Source organism: Bombina bombina, chromosome 1 (assembly GCF_027579735.1).
Source record: "Bombina bombina isolate aBomBom1 chromosome 1, aBomBom1.pri, whole genome shotgun sequence".
Lineage (NCBI taxonomy): Eukaryota > Metazoa > Chordata > Amphibia > Anura > Bombinatoridae > Bombina > Bombina bombina.
The window spans coordinates 181,105,527-181,120,658 of NC_069499.1; positions in this window are offsets into that span (position 1 = coordinate 181,105,527).

Here is a 15,132-nt window from a genome sequence, read left to right on the forward strand (position 1 = left end):
TTCATTTCTTTCATATTAGCAAGAGTCCATGAGCTAGTGACGTATGGGATATACATTCCTACCAGGAGGGGCAAAGTTTCCCAAACCTCAAAATGCCTATAAATACACCCCTCACCACACCCACAATTCAGTTTAACGAATAGCCAAGAAGTGGGGTGATAAAAAAGTGCGAAAGCATATAAAATAAGGAATTGGAATAATTGTGCTTTATACAAAAATCATAACCACCACAAAAAAAGGGCGGGCCTCATGGACTCTTGCTAATATGAAAGAAATGAATTTATCAGGTAAGTTCTTACATAAATTATGTTTTCTTTCATGTAATTAGCAAGAGTCCATGAGCTAGTGACGTATGGGATAATGACTACCCAAGATGTGGATCTTTCCACACAAGAGTCACTAGAGAGGGAGGGATAAAATAAAGACAGCCAATTCCTGCTGAAAATAATCCACACCCAAAAATAAAGTTTAACGAAAAACATAAGCAGAAGATTCAAACTGAAACCGCTGCCTGAAGTACTTTTCTACCAAAAACTGCTTCAGAAGAAGAAAATACATCAAAATGGTAGAATTTAGTAAAAGTATGCAAAGAGGACCAAGTTGCTGCTTTGCAAATCTGGTCAACCGAAGCTTCATTCCTAAACGCCCAGGAAGTAGAAACTGACCTAGTAGAATGAGCTGTAATTCTTTGAGGCGGAGTTTTACCCGACTCAACATAGGCAAAATGAATTAAAGATTTCAACCAAGATGCCAAAGAAATGGCAGAAGCTTTCTGGCCTTTTCTAGAACCGGAAAAGATAACAAATAAACTAGAAGTCTTACGGAAAGATTTTGTAGCTTCAACATAATATTTCAAAGCTCTAACAACATCCAAAGAATGCAACGATTTCTCCTTAGAATTCTTAGGATTAGGACATAATGAAGGAACCACAATTTCTCTACTAATGTTGTTGGAATTCACAACTTTAGGTAAAAATTCAAAAGAAGTTCGCAACACCGCCTTATCCTGATGAAAAATCAGAAAAGGAGACTCACAAGAAAGAGCAGATAATTCAGAAACTCTTCTGGCAGAAGAGATGGCCAAAAGGAACAAAACTTTCCAAGAAAGTAATTTAATGTCCAATGAATGCATAGGTTCAAACGGAGGAGCTTGAAGAGCTCCCAGAACCAAATTCAATTGACTTAATAACAGGTTTTATACGAACCAAAGCTTGTACAAAACAATGAATATCAGGAAGAATAGCAATCTTTCTGTGAAAAAGAACAGAAAGAGCAGAGATTTGTCCTTTCAAAGAACTTGCGGACAAACCCTTATCTAAACCATCCTGAAGAAACTGTAAAATTCTCGGTATTCTAAAAGAATGCCAAGAAAAATGATGAGAAAGACACCAAGAAATATAAGTCTTCCAGACTCTATAATATATCTCTCGAGATACAGATTTACGAGCCTGTAACATAGTATTAATCACAGAGTCAGAGAAACCTCTTTGACCAAGAATCAAGCGTTCAATCTCCATACCTTTAAATCTAAGGATTTCAGATCCTGATGGAAAAAAGGACCTTGTGACAGAAGGTCTGGTCTTAACGGAAGAGTCCACGGTTGGCAAGAGGCCATCCGGACAAGATCCGCATACCAAAACCTGTGAGGCCATGCCGGAGCTACCAGCAGAACAAACGAGCATTCCTTCAAAATCTTGGAGATTACTCTTGGAAGAAGAACTAGAGGCGGAAAGATATAGGCAGGATGATACTTCCAAGGAAGTGATAATGCATCCACTGCCTCCGCCTGAGGATCCCGGGATCTGGACAGATACCTGGGAAGTTTCTTGTTTAGATGGGACGCCATCAGATCTATTTCTGGAAGTTCCCACATTTGAACAATCTGAAGAAATACCTCTGGGTGAAGAGACCATTCGCCCGGATGCAACGTTTGGCGACTGAGATAATCCGCTTCCCAATTGTCTATACCTGGGATATGAACCGCAGAGATTAGACAGGAGCTGGATTCCGCCCAAACCAAAATTCGAGATACTTCTTTCATAGCCAGAGGACTGTGAGTCCCTCCATGATGATTGATGTATGCCACAGTTGTGACATTGTCTGTTTGAAAACAAATGAACGATTCTCTCTTCAGAAGAGGCCAAAACTGAAGAGCTCTGAAAATTGCACGGAGTTCCAAAATATTGATCGGTAATCTCACCTCCTGAGATTCCCAAACTCCTTGTGCCGTCAGAGATCCCCACACAACTCCCCAACCTGTGAGACTTGCATCTGTTGAAATTACAGTCCAGGTCGGAAGCACGAAAGAAGCCCCCTGAATTAAACGAAGGTGATCTGTCCACCATGTTAGAGAGTGTCGAACAATCGGTTTTAAAGATATTAATTGAGATATCTTCGTGTAATCCTTGCACCATTGCTTCAGCATACAGAGCTGAAGAGGTCGCATGTGAAAACGAGCAAAGGGGATCGCGTCCGATGCAGCAGTCATAAGACCTAGAATTTCCATGCATAAGGCTACCGAAGGGAATGATTGTGACTGAAGGTTTCGACAAGCTGCAATCAATTTTAGACGTCTCTTGTCTGTTAAAGACAGAGTCATGGACACTGAATCCATCTGGAAACCCAGAAAGGTTACCCTTGTCTGAGGAATCAAAGAACTTTTTGGTAAATTGATCCTCCAACCATGATCTTGAAGAAACAACACAAGTCGATTCGTATGAGATTCTGCTAAATGTAAAGACTGAGCAAGTACCAAGATATCGTCCAAATAAGGAAATACCACAATACCCTGTTCTCTGATTATAGACAGAAGGGCACCGAGAACCTTTGTAAAAATTCTTGGAGCTGTAGCTAGGCCAAACGGCAGAGCCACAAACTGGTAATGCTTGTCCAGAAAAGAGAATCTCAGGAACTGATAATGATCTGGATGAATCGGAATATGCAGATATGCATCCTGTAAATCTATTGTGGACATATAATTCCCTTGCTGAACAAAAGGCAAGATAGTCCTTACAGTTACCATCTTGAACGTTGGTATTCTTACATAACGATTCAATATTTTTAGATCCAGAACTGGTCTGAAGGAATTCTCCTTCTTTGGTACAATGAAGAGATTTGAATAAAACCCCATCCCCTGTTCCGGAACTGGAACTGGCATAATTACTCCAGTCAACTCTAGATCTGAAACACATTTCAGAAATGCTTGAGCTTTTACTGGATTTACTGGGACACGGGAAAGAAAAAATCTCTTTGCAGGAGGTCTCGTCTTGAAACCAATTCTGTACCCTTCTGAAACAATGCTCTGAATCCAAAGATTGTGAACAGAATTGATCCAAATTTCCTTGAAAAAACGTAACCTGCCCCCTACCAGCTGAGCTGGAATGAGGGCCGCACCTTCATGTGGACTTAGAAGCAGGCTTTGCCTTTCTAGCTGGCTTGGATTTATTCCAGACTGGAGATGGTTTCCAAACTGAAACTGCTCCTGAGGATGAAGGATCAGGCTTTTGTTCTTTGTTGAAACGAAAGGAACGAAAACGATTATTAGCCCTGCTTTTACCTTTAGATTTTTTATCCTGTGGTAAAAAAGTTCCTTTCCCACCAGTAACAGTTGAAATAATGGAATCCAACTGAGAACCAAATAATTTGTTACCCTGGAAAGAAATGGAAAGTAAAGTTGATTTAGAAGCCATATCAGCATTCCAAGTTTTAAGCCATAAAGCTCTTCTAGCTAAAATAGCTAGAGACATAAACCTGACATCAACTCTGATAATATCAAAAATGGCATCACAGATAAAATTATTAGCATGCTGTAGAAGAATAATAATATCATGAGAATCATGATGTGTTACTTGTTGCGCTAAAGTTTCCAACCAGAAAGTTGAAGCTGCAGCAACATCAGCCAAAGATATAGCAGGTCTAAGAAGATTGCCTGAACACAGATAAGCTTTTCTCAGAAAGGATTCAATTTTCCTATCTAAAGGATCCTTAAACGAAGTACCATCTGACGTAGGAATAGTAGTACGTTTAGCAAGGGTAGAAATAGCCCCATCAACTTTAGGGATTTTGTCCCAAAATTCTAATCTGTCAGACGGCACAGGATATAATCGCTTAAAACGTTTAGAAGGAGTAAATGAATTACCCAATTTATCCCATTCTTTGGAAATTACTGCAGAAATAGCATTAGGAACAGGAAAAACTTCTGGAATAACCACAGGAGCTTTAAATACCTTATCCAAACGTTTAGAATTAGTATCAAGAGGACCAGAATCCTCTATTTCTAAAGCAATTAGTACTTCTTTAAGTAAAGAACGAATAAATTCCATTTTAAATAAATATGAAGATTTATCAGCATCAACCTCTGAGACAGAATCCTCTGAACCAGAAGAGTCATCAGAATCAGAATGATGATGTTCATTTAAAAATTCATCTGTAGGGAGAGAAGTTTTAAAAGATTTTTTACGTTTACTAGAAGGAGAAATAACAGACATAGCCTTCTTTATGGATTCAGAAACAAAATCTCTTATATTATCAGGAACATTCTGCACCTTAGATGTTGAAGGAACTGCAACAGGCAATGGTACTTTACTAAAGGAAATATTATCTGCTTTAACAAGTTTGTCATGACAATCAATACAAACAACAGCTGGAGGAATAGCTACCAAAAGTTTACAGCAGATACACTTAGCTTTGGTAGATCCAGCACTAGACAGCGATTTTCCTGTAGTATCTTCTGACTCAGATGCAACGTGAGACATCTTGCAATATGTAAGAGAAAAAACAACATATATATAAAGCAAAATTGATCAAATTCCTTAAATGACAGTTTCAGGAATGGGAAAAAAATGCCAAAGAACAAGCTTCTAGCAACCAGAAGCAATGAAAAATGAGACTTAAATAATGTGGAGACAAAAGCGACGCCCATATTTTTCGCGCCAATAAGACGCCCACATTATTTGGCGCCTAAATGCTTTTTGGCGCCAAAATGACGCCACATCCGGAACGCCGACATTTTTGGCGCAAAATAACGTCAAAAAATGACGCAACGGAAACGAATTTTTTGCGCCAAAAAAGTCCGCGCCAAGAATGACGCAATAAAATGAAGCATTTTCAGCCCCCGCGAGCCTAACAGCCCACAGGGAAGAGTCAAATTTTTGAAGGTAAGAAAAAATGATTAAATCAAATGCATTATCCCAAATATGAAACTGACTGTCTGAAAATAAGGAAAGTTGAACATTCTGAGTCAAGGCAAATAAATGTTTGAATACATATATTTAGAACTTTATAAACAAAGTGCCCAACCATAGCTTAGAGTGTCACAGAAAATAAGATTTACTTACCCCAGGACACTCATCTACATGTTTGTAGAAAGCCAAACCAGTACTGAAACGAGAATCAGCAGAGGTAATGGTATATATAAGAGTATATCGTCGATCTGAAAAGGGAGGTAAGAGATGAATCTCTACGACCGATAACAGAGAACCTATGAAATAGACCCCGTAGAAGGAGATCACTGCATTCAAATAGGCAATACTCTCCTCACATCCCTCTGACATTCACTGCACGCTGAGAGGAAAACCGGGCTCCAACTTGCTGCAGAGCGCATATCAACGTAGAATCTAGCACAAACTTACTTCACCACCTCCATCGGAGGCAAAGTTTGTAAAACTGAATTGTGGGTGTGGTGAGGGGTGTATTTATAGGCATTTTGAGGTTTGGGAAACTTTGCCCCTCCTGGTAGGAATGTATATCCCATACGTCACTAGCTCATGGACTCTTGCTAATTACATGAAAGAAACACATTTTTTTTCTTTCATGATTCAAAAAGAGCATGCAGATTTAATTTTCCCCGAAAAATTCTTCTATTATCTAAAGCCTAGATTTACACCCTGTTCCAAATTATTATGCAAATTCTATTTCAGTGTCACAAAGATTAAATATTTTTTTTTTCAGTTTAACTTATGGATGGCATTGTGTCTCAGGGATCTTTTGATCACTGAAAACAATCTAGGACACCTGTGATAATTAGATTGCCAGATGAGCCAAATTAAAGAAAAAACTACTAAAGGAGGGTGTTCCACATTATTAAGCAGAGCACCATTTTCAAGCAATATGAGAAAGAAAAAGGATCTCTCTGCTGCCGAAAAGAGTGAAATAGTTCAATGCCTTGGATGAGGTATGAAAACATTAGATATTTCACAAAAACTTAAGCGTGATCATCGCACTATTAAGAGATTTATGGCTGATTCAGAGCACAGACGGGTTTGTGCAGATAAAGGCACATTGAGGAAGATTTCTGCCAGATCCATGCATCGGATCAAGAGAGCAGCTGCTAAAATACCATTACTTAGCAGCAAACAGATATTTGAAGCTGCTGGTGCCTCTGGAGTCCCTCGGACATCAAGGTGTAGAGTCCTCCAGAGTCTTGCAACTGTGCATAAACCTTCCATTCGGCCACCACTAACCAATGCTCACAAGCAGAAATGGCTGCATTGGGCAGAAAAATACATGAAGACTAATTTTCAAACAGTCCTGTTCACTGAGTGCCGTGCAACCCTGGATGGTCCAGATGGATGGAGTAGTGGATGGTTGGTGGATGGCCACCCTGTTACAACAAGGCTGCAATGTCAGCAAGGCGGTGGTGGAGTTATGTTTTGGGCCGGAATCATGGTAAGATTGCTGGTCGTCCCGTTTAGGGTCCCCGAAGGTGTAAACATGACCTCTGCAAAGGATGTGGAGTTCCTGACTGACCACTTCCTTTCCTGGTACAGAAGGAAGAACTATGCTTTCCGTAATAAAATCATCTTCATGCATGACAATGCACCATCTCATGCTGCAAAGAATACCTCTGCATCAATGGCTGCTATGGGGATACAAGGAGAGAAAGTTATGGTGTGGCCTCCATCCTCCCTTGACCTCAATCCTATTGAGAACCTTTGGCGCATCCTCAAGCAAAAGATCTATGAGGGTGGGAGGCAGTTTACATTCAAACAGCAGCTCTGGGAGGCTATTCTGACATCTTGCAAACAAATTCAAGCAGAAACTGTCCAAAAACTCACAAGTTCAATTGATGCAAGACTTGTGAAGCTGCTATCAAATAAGGGGTCCTATGTTAAAATGTAACGTGACCTGTTAAAATGTTTAAAAAGTTAAAATGCTGTTCAAAGTTTGATTGAAATAGCTTTTGATTTCAGTAAATATGCTGCAAACACAACAAATGACAATTTTCAGTTCTTTACAACCTATAAAGTGTTTTGAAACTTACTGTGCGTAATAATTTGTAACAGTGCATTGTAAGTTTTTTATTTTGAAAAAAAAAAATACTGTTATCATTAGGTTTGTTCAATAAAATTTGAATTGTACTCTTAATAGTTGATAACATGAGAATTATGCTGACTGTTGTTTGCATCAATTATTTAGGTAAATGAGAAATATATCATTGGCATAATAATTTGGAACAGGGTGTAGAGTTCTGCGGTAGCCGTCAAAAGCAGCGTTAAGGGCTCCTAACGCTGCTTTTGGCCGCCTGCTGGTATTTAGAGTCATTTAGGTAAAGGTCTGCACCAGACCTCTCTCCTTCCTTGCTAACCCGTGTCACTAACTGTCTTTCTCACATCTCTTCCTGGATGTCCTCCCACTACCTCAAGCTAAATCTCTCCAAAACTGAGCTCCTCATTTTCCCCCTTCTTCCAAAATCTCCACCCCCAATATCTCTATAACTGTCAACAACTCCATCATTACCCCTACCCCGCATGCCCGATGTCTCGGGGTCACATTTGACTCCGATCTTTCCTTCACTCCTCACATTCAGTCCTTGGCTAAAGCCTGCCGCTTCCACCTTAAAAACATCTCCAAAATTATACACTTCCTTACGCAAGACACAACTAAGATTTTAATCCACTCATTCTTTCCCGCCTTGATTACTGCAACTCTGTCCTCTCTGGTCTCCCCACTTGCCGGCTAGCTCCCTTACAATCCATACTGAATGCCTCTGCCAGACTCATCTTCCTTACACGTCGCTCTTCATCTGCTGCTCCTCTCTGCCAATCTCTTGACTGGCTTCCTCTTGCCTCTAGGATCAAACACAAAATTCTCACTCTGACATACAAAGCCCTCAACTGCACTGCTCCCCCCTATATCTCAGACCTCGTCTCCAGATACTCTCCCTCCCGTCCCCTTCGCTCTGCTCATGACCTCCTACTCTACTCCTCTCTGGTTACCTTATCGCACTCCCGTTTACAGGACTTCTCCAGACTGGCTCCCATCTTGTGGAACTCTCTGCCTCGCCCCACAAGACTCTCTCCTAGCTTTGAAAGCTTCAAGCGCTCCCTAAAGACTCTGCTGTTCCAAGGATGCATACAACCTATGCTAACCTTACTTTATACCAGTTCCACTCCTCCATTGCTATCCCCTGAACCCCCTTAGCATGTAAGCCTAAGAGCCCAGCTGTTTGTAGATCACCTTCTTAAGAGTGGATTACAACAGTGCAACTCTTGGCAGGGCCCTCTACCCACTTTATCCCTTAATTGTTTTATACTCCCCTTTGTTTATAGCGCTGCGGAATCTGTTGGCGCTCTACAAACAACCGTTAATAATAAAGGTCTAACGCTCACTTTCAAGCCGCGACTTTTCCATACCGCAGATCCCCTTACGCCAATTGCATATCCTATCTTTTCAATGGGACCTTCCTAACTCCGGTATTTAGAGTCTTGACTGAAGTGAGCAGTAGACCCTCTACCGACAAGACTCCAGCCGCAAAAAAAAAGTCAGTAGTTAAGAGCTTTCTGGGCTAACGCCGGTTTATAAAGCTCTTAACTACTGTGCTATAAAGTACACTAACACCCATAAACTACCTATGTACCCCTAAACCGAGGTCCCCCCACATCGCCGCCACTATAATAACATTTTAACCCCTAATCTGCCGACCGCACACCGCCGCCACCTACATTATCCCTATGAACCCCTAATCTGCTGCCCCTAACATTGCCGACACCTACATAATATTTATTAACCGCTAATCTGCCCCCCCAACGTTGCCGCTACCTAACTACACTTATTAACCCCTAATCTGCCGACCGGACCTCGCCGCTACTCTAATAAATGTATTAACCCCTAAAGCTAAGTCTAACCCTAACACCCACCTATGTTAAATATCTTTTTAATCTAACAAAATAAATTAAATCTTATTAACTAAAGTATTCCTACTAAATACTTACCTGTAAAATAAACCCTAATATAGCTACAATATAACGAATAATTTATTTTAACTAGGTACAACAGCTATTAAATAGTTATTTACTATTTAATAGCTACCTAGTTAAAATAATTACCAAATTACCTGTAAAATAAATCCTAACCTAAGTTACAATTAAACCTAACACTACACTATCAATAAATTAATTAAATAAAATACCTACAATTACATACAATTAAATAAACTAAACTAAACTAAATTACAAAAAAAACAAACACTAAATTACAAAAAATAAAAAAAAGATTACAAGAATATTAGGCTAATTACACCTACTCTAAGCCCCCTAATAAAATAACAAAGCCCCCCAAAATAATAAAGGTCCCTACCCTATTCTAAATTAAAAAGTAACCAGCTCTTAAAAGGGCTTTTTGCGGGGCATTGGCTGTTCCGATAAGCCAATAGAATGCAAGCTCAATCTGATTGGCTGATTGGATCAGCCAATCGGATTGAACTTGAATCTGATTGGCTGATTCAATCAGCCAAAGAGATTTTTCCTACCTTAATTCCGATTAGCTGATATAATCCTATCAGCCAATCGGAATTCGAGGGACACCATTTTGGATGACGTCATTTAAAGGAACCGTCATTCGTCGTCTAGTCGTGGGGGAAGAAGGATGTTCCGCGCCGGAGGTCTTGAAGATGGAGCCGCTCCTCGTCGGATGGATGAAGATAGAAGATGCCGCTTGTATGAAGATGTCTGCCGCTCCGGATGTCCTCTTTTGGTCCATCGTGCCCGGCTGGGTGAACACGGCTCATGGTAGGGTGATCTTCAGGGGGGTAGTGTTAGGTTTATTTAAGGGGGGTTTGGGTTAGAGTAGGGGTATGTGGGTGGTGGGTTTTAATGTTGGGGGGGTTGTATTTTTTTTAAAGGCAAAAGAGCTGATTACTTTGGGGCATGCCCCGCAAAAAGCCCTTTTAAGGGCTGTTAAAAGAGCTTAGGTTACTTTTTAATTTAGAATAGGACCTTTATTATTTTGGGGGGCTTTTTTATTTTATTAGGGGGCTTAGAGTAGGTGTAATTAGCCTAATATTCTTGTAATCTTTTTTTATTTCTTGTAATTTAGTGTTTGTTTGTTTTTGTAATTTAGTTTATTTAATTGTATGTAATTGTAATACTGTGACGCAGTATCAGACATGGCTCTAACAGCATTTGCGCGCTCTGTATCTCTCCTAACCCCAAAGCTATCGCGCTTGCCTCTTAATTCAGGCAATCTAGATAATACCTCTGACAGGGTATTATTCATGATTGCAGCCATGTCCTGCAAGGTAATCGCTATGGGCGTCCCTGATGTAATTGGCGCCATATTAGCGTGCGTCCCCTGAGCGGGAGGCGAAGGGTCTGACACGTGGGGAGAGTTAGTCGGCATAACTTCCCCCTCGACCGAACCCTCTGGTGATAATTCTTTTATAGATAAAGACTGATCTTTACTGTTTAAGGTGAAATCAATACATTTAGTACACATTCTCCTATGGGGCTCCACCATGGCTTTCAAACATAATGAACAAGTATGTTCCTCTGTGTCAGACATGTTTAAACAGACTAGCAATGAGACTAGCAAGCTTGGAAAACACTTTAAAACAAGTTTACAAGCAATATAAAAAACGTTACTGCGCCTTTAAGAAACACAAATTTTCCCAAACTTTGAAATAAGTGAAAAAATGCAGTTACACTAACGAAATTTTTACAGTGTATGTAATAAGTTAGCAGAGCATTGCACGCACTTGCAAATGGATGATTAACCCCTTAATACCAAAAACTGAATAACAAATGACAAAAACGTTTTTTAAACAGTCACAACAACTGCCACAGCTCTACTGTGGCTTTTTACCTCCCTCATTACGACTTTTGAAGCCTTTTGAGCCCTTCAGAGAAGTCTTGGATCATGCAGGAAGAAGCTGGATGTCTGTGTCTAATTTTTGCTGTCCAAAAAAATGCCAAAATAGGCCCCTCCCACTCATATTACAACAGTGGGAAGCCTCAGGGAACTGTTTCTAGGCAAAATTCAAGCCAGCCATGTGGAAAAAACTAGGCCCCAATAAGTTTTATCACCAAACATATGTAAAAAACGATTAAACATGCCAGCAAACGTTTTAAAATACACTTTTATAAGAGTATGTATCTCTATTAATAAGCCTGATACCAGTCGCTATCACTGCATTTAAGGCTTTACTTACATCACTTCGGTATCAGCAGCATTTTCTAGCAAATTCCATCCCTAGAAAAATATTTTAACTGAACATACCTTATTACAGGAAAACCTGCACGCTATTCCCCCTCTGAAGTTACCTCACTCCTCAGAATATGTGAGAACAGCAAAGGATCTTAGTTACTTCTGCTAAGATCATAGAAAATGCAGGCAGATTCTTCTTCTAAATACTGCCTGAGATAAACAGTACACTCCGACTTTTGTAAAGTGTGCGACCACAAAATCGCGAGTATCAATTCCAGAGAGGAAAGTTCCAGAAGGAAACATCACACCACAACATGAGCTTTAGACCAAATAAAAATCATCCTCACCGGATTAAAATAAAATAAGGCAACCCATAGGTTATCGCCCAGGAAGAATGGACAGACCCGCAGGACCAGCCCAACAGGGATCTGATACTTCCAAGCTCAGAACTGGAAAAGGATACACAAATAACAGATTATAAGAAGATTACTTCATCCCTTTATGTCTATATATGCAGCCAGTCAGACTGAGAATCCCCAGACCCATTAAGAGTGGAATCCTCCAGCAAACGCCAAAAACGTGCCTTAGTAGGACACAAAGTCTATAACGAAAAGGCGCAACATACCTCCGCCGGGACAAAAGGAAACAACGGCCCCAAAGGTTGACCCCGAGGCCTCAGGGGCAGTCGCTCCCCCGGATGGCTGAACTGGACCAGGTTAACGAAACACGGAAAATATCGTAAGCACACTCCCGGAGGTGCCGATGCACCAGCGCCAAAGATATGGCCATGCAAAACCGTGTCGTAACCTCTGTAGCGTTTGGTTTACCTGCATACGTAGTAAGAGTTGATGGTAGGGAACTCGTCTCGTGTGAAATAGAATCCCCAGAGACAGATGGCTCAGTGGGCACCCGATTCCCCGAACAGAGCACTCTAAAACGGCATTCGGAACATAACCGATAGGAATGTATCACCCGGGCCAATTCATATTCTTCGCAAAAAGTAGAGTCAGAATCAGAAACATCCGTCTACAGGAATCCTCCATAACTGGGACACTGCCGCCTCCAGAGAACCAGACACCAGCGGACTAGGATTTCTCCGTCGCCACGCGGTCTGGAAAACGGAAATGGAGTCACAAGGTAAACCGCGCAGTCTATGCAAAAGCGCGACTGACCGAAAAGGCAGCGTCACTAGACATAGGCCGTTATGTTCCAAAATGGCCATTAGCCGAAGTAAAAAACATAATTTATGTAAGAACTTACCTGATAAATTCATTTCTTTCATATTAGCAAGAGTCCATGAGCTAGTGACGTATGGGATATACATTCCTACCAGGAGGGGCAAAGTTTCCCAAACCTTAAAATGCCTATAAATACACCCCTCACCACACCCACAATTCAGTTTAACGAATAGCCAAGAAGTGGGGTGATAAAGGAGCGAAAGCATAAAAAAAATAAGGAATTGGAATAATTGTGCTTTATACAAAAAAAATAAAAAAAATCATAACCACCACAAAAAAGGGTGGGCCTCATGGACTCTTGCTAATATGAAAGAAATGAATTTATCAGGTAAGTTCTTACATAAATTATGTTTTTTTTTTCATGTAATTAGCAAGAGTCCATGAGCTAGTGACGTATGGGATAATAAATACCCAAGATGTGGAACTTCCACGCAAGAGTCACTAGAGAGGGAGGGATAAAAATAAAGACAGCCAATTCTGCTGAAAAATGAATCCACTACCCAAATCAAAAAAGTTTCAATTTTTATAATGAAAAAAACTGAAATTATAAGCAGAAGAATCAAACTGAGACAGCTGCCTGAAGTACCATTCTACCAAAACTGCTTCTAAAGAAGAGAAAACATCAAAATGGTAGAACATAGTAAAAGTATGCAAAGAAGACCAAGTCATTGCTTTGCAAATCTGATCAACAGAAGCTTCATTCTTTAAAAAGCCTAGGAAGTAGAAACTTACCTAGTAGAATGAGCCATAATCCTCCGAGGCGGGAATCCACCAGACTCCAAATAAGCATGATGAATCAAAAGTTTAAGCAAGATGCCAAAAAAATGGCAGAAGCTTTTTGACCTTCCTAAAACCAGAAAAGATAAAAAATAGACTAGAAGTCTATCTGAAAACTGAATAGCTTCAACATAGAAAGTAAGAATCTCACCAAAGAAGTCTTAGGAAAAGAATAATTCCTCCCTAATGTTTGTTAGAATTTACAACTTTAGGTAAGAATTGAAATGGAGGACAGCAAAAACCACCTTTTCCTGATGAAAAACATCAGAAAAAAAAGATTCACAAGAAAGAACAGATAATTCAAAAGCTGTTCTAGCTGAAGAGATGTCCAAAAAGAACAATACTTTCCATGAAAGTAATTAATGTCCAGAGCAAGCATATGCTCAAATAGAAGAGCCTGAAAAACCTTCAGAACCCAATTAAGACTCCAAGAAGGAGAAATTGGCTTAATGACAGGTTTGATACGAATCAAAACCTGAAAAAAATGATGAATATCAGGAAGTAACACTGCCTTATCCTGATGAAAAAACATAATTTATGCTTACCTGATAAATTTATTTCTCTTGTAGTGTGTTCAGTCCACGGGTCATCCATTACTTATGGGATATATTCTCCTTCCCAACAGGAAGTTGCAAGAGGATCACCCAAGCAGAGCTGCTATATAGCTCCTCCCCTCCCATGTCATATCCAGTCATTCGACCGAAACAAGACAAGAAAGGAGAAACTATAGGGTGCAGTGGTGACTGGAGTTTTAATTAAAATTTAGAACTGCCTCAAAAAAAGACAGGGCGGGCCGTGGACTGAACACACTACAAGAGAAATAAATTTATCAGGTAAGCATAAATTATGTTTTCTCTTGTTAAGTGTGTTCAGTCCACGGGTCATCCATTACTTATGGGATACCAATACCAAAGCTAAAGTACACGGATGATGGGAGGGACAAGGCAGGAACATTTAAACAGAAGGAACCACTGCCTGTAGAACCTCTCTCCCAAAAACAGCCTCCGAAGAAGCAAAAGTGTCAAATTTGTAAAATTTTGAAAAGGTATGAAGTGAAGACCAAGTTGCAGCCTAGCAAATCTGTTCAACAGAGGCCTCATTCTTAAAGGCCCAGGTGGAAGCCACAGCTCTAGTGGAATGAGCTGTAATTCTTTCAGGGGGCTGCTGTCCAGCAGTCTCATAGGCTAAACGTATTATGCTACGAAGCCAAAAAGAGAGAGAGGTGGCCGAAGCCTTTTGACCTCTCCTCTGTCCAGAATAAACGACAAACAGAGAAGAAGTTTGCCGAAAATCTTTAGTTGCCTGTAAGTAGAACTTCAGGGCACGGACTACGTCCAGATTATGCAAAAGACGTTCCTTCTTTGAAGAAGGATTAGGACATAATGATGGAACAACAATCTCTTGATTGATATTCCTGTTAGAAACTACCTTAGGTAAAAACCCAGGTTTAGTACGCAGAACTACCTTGTCTGAATGAAAAATCATATAAGGAGAATCACAATGTAAGGCAGATAACTCAGAGACTCTTCGAGCCGAGGAAATAGCCATCAAAAACAGAACTTTCCAAGATAACAGCTTAATATCAATGGAATGAAGGGGTTCAAAGGGAACACCTTGAAGAACTTTAAGAACTAAGTTTAAGCTCCACGGCGGAGCAACAGTCTTAAACACAGGCTTAATCCTAGCTAAAGCCTGA